The sequence below is a fragment of the Moschus berezovskii genome, chromosome 11, assembly GCF_049115385.1.
Source record: "Moschus berezovskii isolate FMDL1 chromosome 11, NW_MosBer_1.0, whole genome shotgun sequence".
Lineage (NCBI taxonomy): Eukaryota > Metazoa > Chordata > Mammalia > Artiodactyla > Moschidae > Moschus > Moschus berezovskii.
The window spans coordinates 101,142,574-101,156,706 of record NC_142470.1 but is presented as its reverse complement, the minus strand read 5'-3'; the positions used below and the strand labels follow the sequence as shown (position 1 = coordinate 101,156,706).

At 46.1% G+C, this 14,133-nt stretch overlaps 1 pseudogene; it reads left to right on the top strand.

Annotated features, from left to right (window-relative positions):
- Positions 1-8,778: 8,778 nt before the first annotated feature.
- LOC129539234 (isoaspartyl peptidase/L-asparaginase pseudogene) lies at positions 8,779-10,860 on the top strand (annotated as a pseudogene).
- The last annotated feature ends 3,273 nt before the right edge of the window (positions 10,861-14,133 follow it).

The window sequence follows — 14,133 nt, the reverse complement described above, 5'->3', positions numbered from 1 at the left end:
GCCCCGAGCATCCTGTATCATGCATCGAACCTGGACTGGTGATTTGTTTCACATATGATAATGGTCATTTCCATGTATGTTCTTTAAGCCCTTGCATGAAAAGAAGTAAAGTACTTGTCGCTCAGTTGTGTCTGACTCTATGATCCCATGGACTGTAGCCCACCAGTCTCCTCTGTCCATTTGATTCTCCAGGCAAGAATACTGGTATGGGCTGCCATTTCCTCCTTTGGGGGATCTTCCCAACCAAGGGATCAAATCTAGGCCTCCTGTATTGCAAGCAGATTCTTAACATATGAGCCACCAGGGAAGCCCAACAAAGCCCTTGCATATGTTTCTATAATTACAGTGGATGCTGAAAACTCATTAGTTTTATTTTTCTGTAGCACTAACAGCAGCAACATTGTGGTTCCCTTCGTGACAGAACTGTGGCTTGTTAAACTTTGGGTCCTTTTCACATTTGGATGATGGACACATCAGCATTGTGGATGGCTGATAGAAGGGTGGGGGAGGGAGAGACCCTGGTGGAGACTGAAGCCACAATGGATGCAAAAGCAGCAAATCACCGAGCCCTCTACCAGCAGCTTCCGGATGTGTGCTGTTTTGGAAGACAGTGGTTTTAGATTTCTAAGTCATTTCCACTTCTGAGGTTTCACAGAAGCAATGGAAAGGTACTAAGGCCAGTTGTCAGGCTTCCCTGGTGACTCAGTGGCAAAGAATCCACCTGCAATGCAGGAGACTTGGGTTCTATCCCTGGGTCAGGAATATGTCCTGGAGGGCACGGCTACGCAATCCAGTATTCTTGCCTGGAGAATCCTGTGGACCGAGGAGCCTGGCAGGCTACAGTCCATGGGGTTACAAAGAGTCGGATACGACTGAATGACAGAGTTGATTTTGAACTAGTGTTATTTCTTATCTGAACCCTGATTCCTCATATGTAAGTGCCTCCTTTTTTGTGAGAAATTTCCCGTAACTCATGTCATCTTGAGCTGTATCATGGTCTCTTTCTGACAAAGTCAGGAACTGCAGCTTCTGGCTGATGCTCAGCAGCCGCGTGCTATTGGTGGTGAGTGTGCAGTAACTTTATTTGAACTGTGCAATGAAGTGTCTCACAGCGATCAAAGTGGTCACACTGGTGGGCGGGCCCACCGATGAACCACACGTGCCACACTCGGCTGGTGAAAAAGAGTGAGAGTGTGGTGAATTCCCCCACTCAGGAGCCCTGGGGGGCTGCTGTTTGTGTCCTTAGCCATTTTATTATGAGGCAGGTTACTTTGGGAGGCCCGTCAAAAAGCCCTTTACTGTGTCAAGTATCAAAAGACTATGAAGTGCACCTGTGTTTTTAAAAAATATATATTCAAAATCAGTGTGACTGTGAGTCTCCATACTTGTGCTAATTTCTAACCTTTCCTGCTTTCTCTCTCTCTCTTTTAGCCTTTACTGCTCAGGGTTTAGCACTGTTATTTTTGCTTCTGCTCTGTGTACAATTTTTCTGTTTATGCATTCCTTCTTATTCGCTGGGGGTAGGGATTGTCATGGTGTTAGTGGTAGAAGTCGTGAGAAGAGAAGCGGGAGCAGAGGCGGCCAGAGGCAAGCACATGTACTATGCTTGGAGCTGGCAAACCTAAGGACTTTGGAATTTCTCTACACGGCAGACTTTTGGGCTCTGATATGGGCAGCCCAGCCCCAGGGCTGGCAGTGACAGCAGAAGCTACAGCTGAAGACAAAGTGCTCTGCTCATCACCATTAGCCCCACAGCCCATGCTCATGAGAGAGATGAAACAAAAATGAAAGGACGTTGGGGAGACTTTCCTGTCAGTCCAGTGACTAAGACTCTATACTCACAATGCAGGGGGACCAGGGTTCCCTGGTCAGGGAACTAAATCCTACATGCTACAGTGAAGCCTGAAGCAGCCAAATACATAAAGTAAATATTTAAAAAATAAAATAAAGTTCAGGTGGTCATAGCTGATGTTTAAAAAAATAAAAGGACATTGGGTGCGGAACTTCCACCAAGAAGGGAAGCAGAAATCCAGGGGTTTCCCGGGTCGCCTTTGAATTCTGGTGTAAATCACTCATCTCTAAGAAATGAAGGCCATTCCTCCTGTGGCCCTCCAGGAGGAACGACATGCCTGCACCCCTCCTTGTTTTGAAACATTTGGAAGTCTGAGCACTCCATCCCTTGCCCCTGCCAGCTTTTGAAAATTGGCCTCCTCCCTTCCTTGGGATTTTCACAGCAAAGTCAGCAGTGACTCCACAAATCGCCTTGCACACAGGGGGTTAGTAGGGCCAAGGGTAAGGGCTGTGTTTTTCGCGAGTAAGCAGAATCTTAATGCTTGCCCCAAATGGTGGGAGGAAATGAAAATACACACCTGAGCAGCATACTAGCATGACTTTGGGGCCGCCGGGCTGGCAGAGCTCTCAGCCACACAGGGGTTGCCCAGCACTAATAACTGTCATCAGACCCAAATTAGGCACCACCAATTTATTTACTCATTTCCCCATCAGAAAGACAATGCATCACCCACAAAGTCCCAGACAATCCTTGGCCTGTCGAGGCTGGGGCGCTCAATGTAACATTCCGAGCCATGCGCCAGAGCGAGGAGAAGCCGGCCAGCGCGGCTATTTAATCAGGAGTGTTTGTTGATTTGAGCAGAGGCCCTATGCTGTGAAATGAAAACAGAAAACCAAATTTTCTTGAGCAATCTTGCTGTTCCTGCTTCAGGTGCTGGGCCATTTCACTAAAGCAGCTCAGACGAGAATGTCATTAGTTCTTAAGCCCCAGGTGAATTTGCCACTGTTCCACATGATTAAGCCAGATAATTGTGTGTTGATAGCGAATGTGGTTGGTGAAATACAATTTCTAGGACCTCCTAAACAAACACAATGTAGGAGTGAGTCAGAGTGCTGTCATTTTGGTCCTTTGTCACAGGTTTTGCAGGGCAGACATCTCTGCGGAGGGCTGGCGGGTAAATCAGTGACTACAGCCATCCCCGGGCTCTTAAAGGTGACCTGGCTTGGAAAGTGCAGCGTGTATCATTCCACATTTGTTTAGGGAAGGGAGAAAAAAAATCTCATTAGAGGGCCAGCTCCTACCGATACCTTGTTTGGACCCTGAATGTAAATGATGACTTCAAGTTTGTTTTAAAAAAGCCTTCGTGATTTCCACGATCCTTTCTGAAGTGTGTAAAAATACCGACGTCTCCAAATGATAAAAAACAACAACAACATCTGCCGATGGCAAAATATAGTCGACTTTCGGGGCCAAGTTTTCAGAAGCAGCCAATGTGTTTGCATGTGTGATTTTCTTTCTCACATATAAGTTTCTGTGGCTATGAAAATATCAATATGTATTTGTGTTTATGAATCAGGTGACTGTGTCTTAAATGGATCTACCTATGGCATTTTCTGCACCGAGATGTCCAGGCTTTTACCAATTGTGGTGTGAAGGTGCAAGGTTTTTGATTTGTTGGTGGTGGTGGTGGTTGGCATGGGTGGGTTTCCTAGGTGGCACTAGTGGTAAAGAACCCTCCTGCCAGTGGAGGAGACTCAAGGGAAGGTCCCCTGGAGGAGGGCATGGCAACCCACTCCAGTATTCTTGCCTGGAGAATCCCTTGGACAGAGAAGCTTGGTGGGGTACAGTCCATGGGGTCACAAAGAGTTGGACCTGACTGAAGCGACTTAGCACACATGCACACTGTTGGCAGGGGAACCTGGTGGTTTTATTATTTGAATTTTAAAAGCAAATCTACTTTTCAGAGGGATCACTTTTCCTGGCAATGTGTGCATTGTTGTATTTCCCCCTTCCCCTTAAAATTAAAAAAAAAAATATAATAATGTATCCTGCTGGGTTTTTGTCTACAAAGTGCTCATTCAGTCCTTACAAAGGAAGACAGCCATTGATGTCTGAAGAAGAAAGAATAGTTAAATGGAAACCAAACTAGAAGGGCATAAAAACCACAACCCTGAGGCTGGTGGAGAAAGCACACCAGTGAAGTGGGCACAGTGTATGGTCAGGGGTTTGCTGCTAACATGGAGGCTTCAATGTCAACAGCAACAGTCAAAGCCATGACTGTGAAAGACCTACAGGGAATCCCCAGCAGGTATGGGGGCAGGAGTCCTTCCCTCACACCCCTGCTTTACCACTCCAGTGACAGGAGGTCCTTGTCTTTGGCCCGGAGGGTAGTCCTGTGTGTGGCCAGGCTCCAGCGGGGTGACTACCTGTGGGGGAGCAGAAATGTGACCACCCCAGTGCTTTGCTCAGACACCCCCCAGGGCCGCCACCACTAGCAAGCTTGGCTGTCCTAGAGACTTTGGCTGCAGAGGGGTTTACCATGTCCCCCAGACAGTGCTCTCTTCCAGGCATCCCGGGGTGGTTTGGCCTTCCAGCACTTCCAAACTCCCCATTAGATGAGTACCTGTGCTCATGCTAAGGTGCTTCAGTCGTGTCCAACTCTGCGACCCCATGGACTTTAGCCCACCAAGCTCCTCTGTTCATGGGATTTCCCAGGCAAGAATACTGAAGTGAGTTGCCATTCCCTTCTCCAGGGGATCTTTCTGATTCAGGGATCGAACCCACATCTCTTATGTCTCCTGCATTGGCAGGGGGATTCTTCAACACTAGCACCACCTGGGAAGCCCCTCCCCATAAGGTATTTGTTTCAATTGTTGTTCCCTTTGTCCGGGGAGGTGAAGGCAGATTTTGGAGGTGAAACTGAAGGGTGGAAGACAGACAATCCAGGACAGTGTTGTAGGAAAAGGCCCCATGACACCAGGGCTGGTGGTGAATTTCTTTTCTGTTCAGGGGGCAGTAGTCCCAATGGAAATGTCTGCAGCCAGTAGCGGGCACAGTTGAGAGGTCCTGCCTGTCAGCTGTCTGTAATCCATCCCCTCCTCCCTTCCTCAGTTGGAGCACAAGTTTAAGTGTTTGCCTGTTTTGCAAACCTGACAGTCTTCGTCTTAAACACTCAGGTGATCACTGGACAAGACCCAGCCTTGACATTGGGAAAGCACCGCCCTGGGTGAGAAGTCTCAGGGTCAGCTGTGTCACTGACCAGCTCTGTGATGCTGTACAGCTAACTCCATGAGCACGCCTTCGGCATCCTCATTTGTAAAGTGAGAAGTACGATGAGATTGTGTGTGTGTGTGTGTATGTGTGTTAGTCATTCAGTCGCGTCTGACTCTTTGTAACCCCATGGACTGTAGTCTGCCAGGCTTCTCTGTCCTTGAGTTTCTCCAGGCAAGAATACTGGAGTGGCTTGCCATTTCCTTCTCCAGGGGATTTTCCCCATCCAGGGATCAAACCTGCCTTGGCAGGTGGACTCTACCATCTGAGCCACCAGGGAAGCCCACGATGAAATTCTATCTCATTTATTTATCTGCACTGCAGAAAGTAACAGTGAACTTCTGTGGAGGCAGAATGAGGGCCTGGGAGGCTGTTGAACCCTGACCAGGGCACAGGAGACTTGGAAATAGAATAAAAGCATTAGATCCTAAAGTGGGATTGAGAACAAATGCTTCAGAGGGCATGCTGTGGGCTGTTCATAGTGGAGAAGATGCTGGAAATGAAAGCAGCGTGTTACCCCTTGGCTGACTCGGCCACAAAATGACATTTGACCCCATCCAGAGAGGGGAACACAGTACCTGTTTTCAGGGATCAACAGATTCAAGAAGATAAGGCACCTTGGGTACCAGGAGACGTTAGTGGCAGGCTGAAGCACTGCAGAGCTAATTGTGGTATCAGTGGTAAAGAATCCACTTGCTAATGCAGGAGATTCGGGTTTGATCCCTGGGTCGAGAAGATCCCCTGGAGAAGGAAATGGCAACCCACAGCAGTATTCTTGCTTGGGAAATCAAATGGACAGAGGAGTCTGGTGGACTACAGTCCATGAGGTTGCCAAGAGTTGGACACAACATAGCGACTAAACAACAACCTGGTTGCCAGAAGAGTGAGCAGAGATGAAGCTGGATCAGAACACAGTCTAGGGGATCAACCGGGACTTTTTACACTTTTAAAATTAGGTTGATGGAGAGAAAAAAGAATCTGTTAGGCATGGGAGGTCAACCTAACATTCCAGCTTCGTGAAAAATCCCCCAGTCTGTAGAGACCATGTCGTGCTAAGTATAAAGACATTTTTAATTTTAATTTTTTTAACACCAAAAATATTTTGTATTGATATATAGCCAATTAACAATGTTGTGATAGTCTCAGGTGAACAGTGAAAGGCCTCAGCCATACATATACATGTATTCATTTTCCCCCATCCCCACTCCCATCCAGGCTGGCACATATCACTGAGCAGAGTTCCATGTGCTATACAGTAGGTAAAGGCATGTTTAAAAGTAAATTTGAGGGAAGGAACAAGATGGCGGAGGAATAGGATGGCGAGACCACTCTCTCCCCCACAAATTCATCAAAAGAACATTTGAACGTGGAGTAAAGTCCACAAATCAACTTCTGAATGCTGGCAGAGGACATCAGGCACCCAGAAAAGCAGCCCATTGTCTTCGAAAGGAGGTAGGGAAAAACATAAAAGATAAAAAGAGAGATAAAAGAGGTAAGGACATAGCTCCATCCCGGGAAGGGAGGCTTTAAAAAGAGAGGTTTCAAAACACCAGGAAACACTCTCACTGGCGAGTCTGTGGCGAGCCTTGGAACCTCAGAGGGCCACATAACCAGGAGGAAAAAGAAAGAAATAATTAAAACCCACAGATTACCCGCCAAATGGTAACTCCCAGCGGAGAAGCAGCGCAGATGCCTGCATACACCAATAGCAAGCGGGGGCTGGGCAGGGAGGAGCCGGTTGAACTGCTTAGAGAGAGGACTGGGCTTAAATGCTGCGAGAACAATCTGAGAGAACTAACAGGGGATAGCAAAGCAGACTGGGATAGCTTCCCCATGAAAAGGTGGAAAGCTCTAACCTAAGACTCTGCCAGCCCCGCTCACAGAACAAAGGACTGAGCAGAGCGAGCCGGCTGCGGTCAGCCCATCCCCCATCCCCCACCGAGACAGGCAGGGAGGTCAGCCAGAGCCGGAGCGGGCAACCGTGGCCCCAGAAACGCATCCGATACAAACTGCAGGCAGGCTTGTTGCTAATCAAGACTTCTTGGGCTCCAGCCAGTCGATATCTGCCTGAGAAGTTGCGCCGGTTGTACACCCAGAAAACCGAGCGGCAGGGACCGGGGAGGCGATAAGTCGCAGCAACCACACCAAACACCTGGTCACCTGAGCTGCTCAGACCGGGGAAGGCACAAAACGCAGGCCCAACCAAGTCTGAGCCTTTGTGGAGTACCTAAGAATCTGAACTTGAGCCGCTCAGACCTGGGAAGTGCATACAACACAGCGCCGGCCTCGGACAGTTCCTGGCAGAGCAACTTAGAGCCTGTGCAGTGTAGACTGGGACAGCACACACGCTGTGAGCAGGGGCAAACCCAGTGTGGCCAAGATGCTACGAGCACTCCCCACAGACGCCACAGATATTTGTCTGCAGCATTCCTCCATTCCCAGAACAGGACTGAACAACTGAGCCTTAAAAAGTGTCCACCCGCCCCCTAGTATCAGGGCAGAAATTAGACACTGAAGAGACCAGCAAACAGAAACTAAAACAGAGGGAACCACCTTGGAAATGACAGATAGAGAAGTCTAGAGGCTACTCCAAGAATCAGACCAAAAACCAGAGGCAAGAGGCTTAAGCCTGAATCCTGAGAACACCAGAGAACTCCTGATTCCAGGGTACATTAATCGATAGGAGCTCATCAAACACCTCCATACCTACACTAAAACCAAGCACAACCCAAAGGTCAACAAGTTCCAGAGCAAGACATACCACGCAAATTCTCTAGCAATACAGGAAAATAGCCCTGAGCTTCAATATACAGGCTGCCTAAAGTCACTCCAAACCCACTAACATCTCATAACTTATTACTGGACACTTCATTGCACTCCAGGGAGAAGAAATCCAGCTCCACCCACCAGAACACCGACACAAGCTTCCCTAACCAGGGAACCTTGACAAGTCACCCGTCCAACCCCACACACAGCGAGGAAACTACATAATAAAGAGAACTCCACAAACGGCCAGAAGAGGGAAAGGTCACCCCAAGCAAAGCAATATAAGCAAGATGAAGAGGCAGAGAAATACCCAGCAAGTAAAGGAACAAGATAAATGCCCACCAACCCAAACAAAAGAGGAAGATATAGGGAATCTACCTGATAAAGAATTTCGAATTTTGATGGTGAAAAGGATTCAAAATCTTGAAAGCAAAATGGAGTTATAGATAAATAACCTGGAGAAAAGGACTGAGAAGATGGAAGAAAGGTTTAATAAGGACTTAGAGGAAATAAAAAAGAGTCAATATACAATGAATAATGCAATAGATGAGATCAGAAACACTCTGGAGGGAACAAACAGTAGAATAACAGAGGCAGAAGACAGGATAAGCGAACTAGAAGATACAATTGTAGAAATAAATGAAACAGAGAGGAAAAAAGAAAAACGAATTAAAAGAAATGAGGACAATATTAGAGACCTCTGGGACAATGTGAAACGCTCCAACATTCGAATCATAGGAGTCCCAGAAGAAGAAGACAGAAAGACCATGAGAGAATACTTGAGGAGATAATAGTTGAAAACTTCCCTAAAATGGGGAAAGAAATAATCACCCAAGTCCAAGAAAGCCAGAAAGTCCCCAACAGGATATAGCCAAGGGAGCCGTTGCCCACCGAGCGGTTGCCGGCGGAGCGGTTTCCAGAGCGGCTTCTCAGCGAGACCCGCCTGTGCAGCATCCGAGGCCGCCTGGGCGGCTCGGCCCAGCCTGAAGCCTCGGCTTCCGCCTCCTGCGGCGTCCTCAGATCCATCGCCATGAACCCCATCGTCGTCGTGGTCCACGGTGGCGGAGCCAGCAGCATCTCCAAGGACCGGAAAGAGCGGGTGCGCCAGGGCATCCTCAGAGCCGCCAGAGTGGGTTACAACATTCTCAAGCAGGGAGGGAGCGCCGTTGACGCGGTGGAAGGAGCCGTAGCAGTGCTGGAAGACGATCCGGATTTCAACGCAGGTTGTGGATCTGTCTTGAACGAAAATGGGGAGGTTGAAATGGATGCCAGTGTCATGAATGGGAAAGACCTGTCTGCAGGGGCGGTGTCTGCAGTCTGCTGTATCGCGAATCCCATTAAACTTGCACGACTTGTTATGGACAAGACACCTCACTGCTTTCTCACTGACCAAGGTGCAGCAAAATTTGCAGCAGCCAATGGGGTTCCAACAATTCCTGGACAACAACTGGTAACAGAAAGAAGCAAAAAACGCCTGGAAAAAGACAAGCTTGAAAAAGATGCTCAGAAAGCAGACTGTGAGAAAAACTTGGGAACTGTGGGTGCTGTTGCCGTGGACTGCCAAGGAAACGTGGCTTACGCAACCTCAACGGGGGGCATCGTCAACAAGATGCTGGGCCGCGTCGGGGACACGCTGTGTATAGGATCTGGAGGTTACACTGACAATGACATCGGAGCCGTCTCAACGACAGGGCATGGTGAGAGCATACTGAAGGTGAATCTGGCCAGACTCGCACTCTTCCACGTGGAACAGGGAAAATCACTAGAAGAAGCTGCTGACGCATCATTGTGTCATATGAAGTCCAAGGTCAAAGGCGTAGGTGGTATCATCATGGTCAACAAAGCAGGGGAGTGGGCGGTGAAGTGGACCTCCACATCCATGCCCTGGGCGGCCGCAAAGGACGGCAAGCTGTACTCAGGAATTAACTTCGGCGACACGAGCATCACTGACCTGTCCTAAGCCCCCAGAAGCTGTATTCTAGAAGCTAGCTTGGAGGTGATGCACCGTCTCCTGGTGTGGAGACTTAGCTTTATCAATTAGATCTAGAAATGGAAAAATTCTGCAGTCTGTCACTTGCTTTGTTGCCTTGATGAGTGTCTGGTTGGGGGCAGATTCCAAAGTGTATGAGAAGTGCCCATGTTAAGATCAGAATAAGACCAGTGAAGATGACAAACTCCCTGGAGCCTTCCTCATGAATAGTCCCCATTGTCTGAGGTTAGAAAGAAGAAACAGCAAGATCTTAACAGTACAGAAAGGGCCTCGATGCATGGAACAGCTTCTGGAGTTGGACCTACAGCAGTGACAGAGGCTGTAGGTTCAAGGGTGTGGGCGGTTCGGAGGAGAGGGCTCTGGGGCAGCACCCAGTGCAGGCTGAGGCAGGCAGGAAGGAGCCAGTGGAAGCGGTGAAGCGGGGACAGAGTAGCAGAGTTAATGGAATGTTGAATGTTGCAGAGCTCATTCGGAGTCAGAAGAACATTAGGTAAAAGAAACAGAAAAACTGATTTTGTTAAGAAAGTGCAGATCTTTTCTGACTTACCAATACGGACGTGTTTCCAGATGCTGTAAAAGGACCCTCCTCTGACCCCTGGCTCTCAGTGCAGGTGAAGGTCATCATGGGCACCCTGGAGCCCCTCCCAAGATTAAGAGCTTTCTTGGGCTCACTCCTGAGCCTGCTCACCTTGATTTCCGCCCCCAGCCAGCTTCCGCCTCCCAGACCCCCAGTTCCTCACAGTGAACCGTGGGGCTTGTGACCTCTCTGCCTCTCCTATGACAGGAAGGGCCAGTCAGTGTCCAGATGACCCCGACTTAACAGCATCCATGACTGCCCAGTGCTGTGGGTTCCCCCAGCTGAACTGGGTGTCCACTGTGGTCCACATGGTAAAGAAAGTCATTTCCTTGGTGGAGAGTATTCCTATTAGCCTCTTTAACACTGGAGACAGTATTTTTGCTATGACATATCTGCTCATTTTTTTATAACTTGTCAGGGCTTACTTTCTCTCTGGAAAAAAATTGCTTCACTTTAAATTCCATTTGCCACTAATAAAATGTATTTTAAAGAAAAAAAAAAAGGATATAGCCAAGGTAAAATACTCCAAGACACATATTAATCAAATTAACAAAGATCAAACACAAAGAACAAATATTAGAAGCAGCAAGGAAAAAGCAGCAAATAACACACAAGGGGATTCTCATAAGGATAACAGCTGATCTTTCAACAGAAACTCTTCAGGCCAGGAAGGAATGGCAAGACATACTTAAAGTGATGAAAGAAAATAACCTACAGCCCAGATTACTGTACCCAGGAAGGATCTCATTCAAATATAAGGGAGAAATCAAAAGCTTTACAGACAAGCAAAAGCTGAGAGAATTCAGCATCACCAAACCAGCTCTCCAACAAATGCTAAAGGATCTTCTCTAGACAGGAAACACAGAAAGGGTGTATAAACTCGAACTCAAAGCAATAAAGAAAATGGCTATGGGATCATCAGTTCAGTTCAGTTGCTCAGTCGTGTCCAACTCTCTGCGACCCCATGAATCACAGCATGCCAGGCCTCCCTGTCCATCACCAACTCCCGGAGCTCACTCAAACCCATGTCCACAGAGTTGGTGATGCCATCCAGCCATCTCATTCTCGGTCATCCCCTTCTCCTCCCGCCCCCAACCTTTCTCAGCATCAGAGTCTTTTCCAGTGAGTCAACTCGTTGCATGAGGTGGCCAAAGTATTGCAGTTTCAGCTTTAGCATCAGTCCCTCCAATGAACATCCAGGATTGATCTCCTCTAGACTGGACTGGTTGGATCTCCTTGCAGTATAAGGGACTCTCAAGAGTTTTCTCCAACACCACAGTTCAAAAGCATCGATTCTTTGGCGATCAGCTTTCTTCACAGTCCAACTCTCACATCCATACATGACCACGGGAAAAACCATTGCCTTGACTAGACGGACCTTGGTTGGCAAAGTAATGTCTCTGCTTTTTAAAATACTATCAAGGTTGGTCATAACTTTCCTTCCAAGGAGCAAGCGTCTTTTAATTTCATGGCTGCAATCAGCATCTGCAGTGATTTTGGAGCCCAAAAAAATAAAGTCTGACACTGTTTCCACTGTTTTTCCATCTATTTCCCATGAAGTCATGGGACCAGATGCCATGATCTTTGTTTTCTGAATGTTGAGCTTCAAGCCAACATTTTCACTCTCCTCTTTCACTTTCATCAAGAGGCTTTTGAGTTCCTCTTCACTTTCTGCCATAAGGGTGGTGTCATCTGCATATCTGAGGTTATTGATATTTCTCCCAGCAATCTTGATTCCAGCTTGTGCTTCTTCCAGCCCAGCGTTCCTCATGATGTACTCTGCATAGAAGTTAAATAAGCAAGGTGACAATATACAACCTTGACGTACACCTTTTCCTATTTGGAACCAGTCTGTTGATCATACTTATCAATAATTACCTTAAACGTAAATGGGTTGATGTCCCAACCAAAAGACAAAGGCTGGCTGAATGGATACAAAAACAAGACCCCCATATATGTTGTCTACAAGAGACCCACCTCAAAACGAGGGACACATACCAACTGAAAGTGAAGGGCTGGAAAAAGATATTCCATGCAAATAGAGACCAAAAGAAAGCAGGAGTAGCAATACTCATATCAGATAAAATAGACTTTAAAACAAAGGCTGTGAAAAGAGACAAAGAAGGAAAAAACATAATGATCAAAGGATCAATCCAAGAAGAAGATATAATAATTATAAATATTTATGCACCCAACATAGGAGCACCGGAATATGTAAGACAATTACTAACAAGTATGAAAGGGGAAATTAACAACAATGCAAAAATAGTGGGAGATTTTAATACCCCACTGACATCTATGGATAGATCAACTAAACAGAAAATTATCAAGGAAACACAAACTTTAAATGATACAATAGACCAGTTAGACCTAACAGATATCTATAGGACAATTCACCCCCAAAATAATGAATTTCACCTTTTTCTCAAGTGCACACAGAACCTTTTCCAGGATAGATCACATCATGGGCCATAAATCTAGGCTTGGTAAATACAAAAAAATTGAAATCATTCCAAGCGTCTTTTCTGACCACAATGCAATAAGATTAGATCTCAATTACGGGAGAAAAACTGTTAAAAACGCCAACATATGGAGGCTGAACAACACGCTGCTGAATAATGAACAGATCATAGAAGAAATCTAAAGAGAAATCAAAATATGCATAGAAATCAATGAAAATGAAAACAAAACAACCCAAAACCTCTGGGACACTGTAAAAGCAGTGCTAAGGGGGAAGTTCATAGCAATACAGGCACACCTCAAGAAACAAGAAAAAAGTCAACTAAATAACCTAACTCTACATCTAAAGCAATAGAAAAGGAAGAAATGAAGAATCCCAGGGTCAGTAGAAGGAAAGAAATTGTAAAAATTAGGGCAGAGATAAATGCAAGTGAAACAAAAGAGACCATAGCAAAAATCAACAAAGCCAAAAGCTGGTTCTTTGAGAAGGTAAATAAAATTGACAAACCATTAGCCAGACTCATCAAGAAACAAAGGGAGAAGAACCAAATCAATAAAATTAGAAATGAAAATCGAGAGATCACAACCAACAACACAGAAATACAAAGGATTATTAGAGAATACTATCAGCAATTATATGGCAATAAAATGAATAACCTGGAAGAAATGGACAAATTCCTAGAAAAGTACAACTTTCCAAAACTGAACCAGGAAGAAATAGAAAATCTGAACAGACCCATCACAAGCACGGAACTAGAGGCTGTAAACGGAAATCTTCCAGCAAACAAAATCCCATGTCCGGACGGCTTCACAGCTGAATTCTACCAAAAATTTAGAGAAGACCTAACGCCTATTCTACTCAAACTCTTCCAGAAAATTGCTGAGGAAGGGAAACTCCCAAACTCATTCTATGAAGCCACCATCACACTAATCCCAAAACCTGGTAAAGATCCCACAAAAAAAGAAAACTACAGGCCAATATCACTGATGAACATAGATGTAAAAATCCTTAACAAAATTCTAGCAATCAGAATCCAACAACTCATTAAGAAGATCATACATCATGACCAAGTGGGCTTTAAACCAGGAATGCAAGGATTCTTCAATATCCTCAAATCAATCAATGTAATACACCACATTAACAAACTGAAAAATAAAAATCATATGATTATCTCAGTAGTTGCAGAGAAAGCCTTCGACAAAATTCAACATCTATTTATGATAAAAAACCCTGCAGAAAGTGGGAATAGAAGGGACATATCTCAATATAATAAAAGC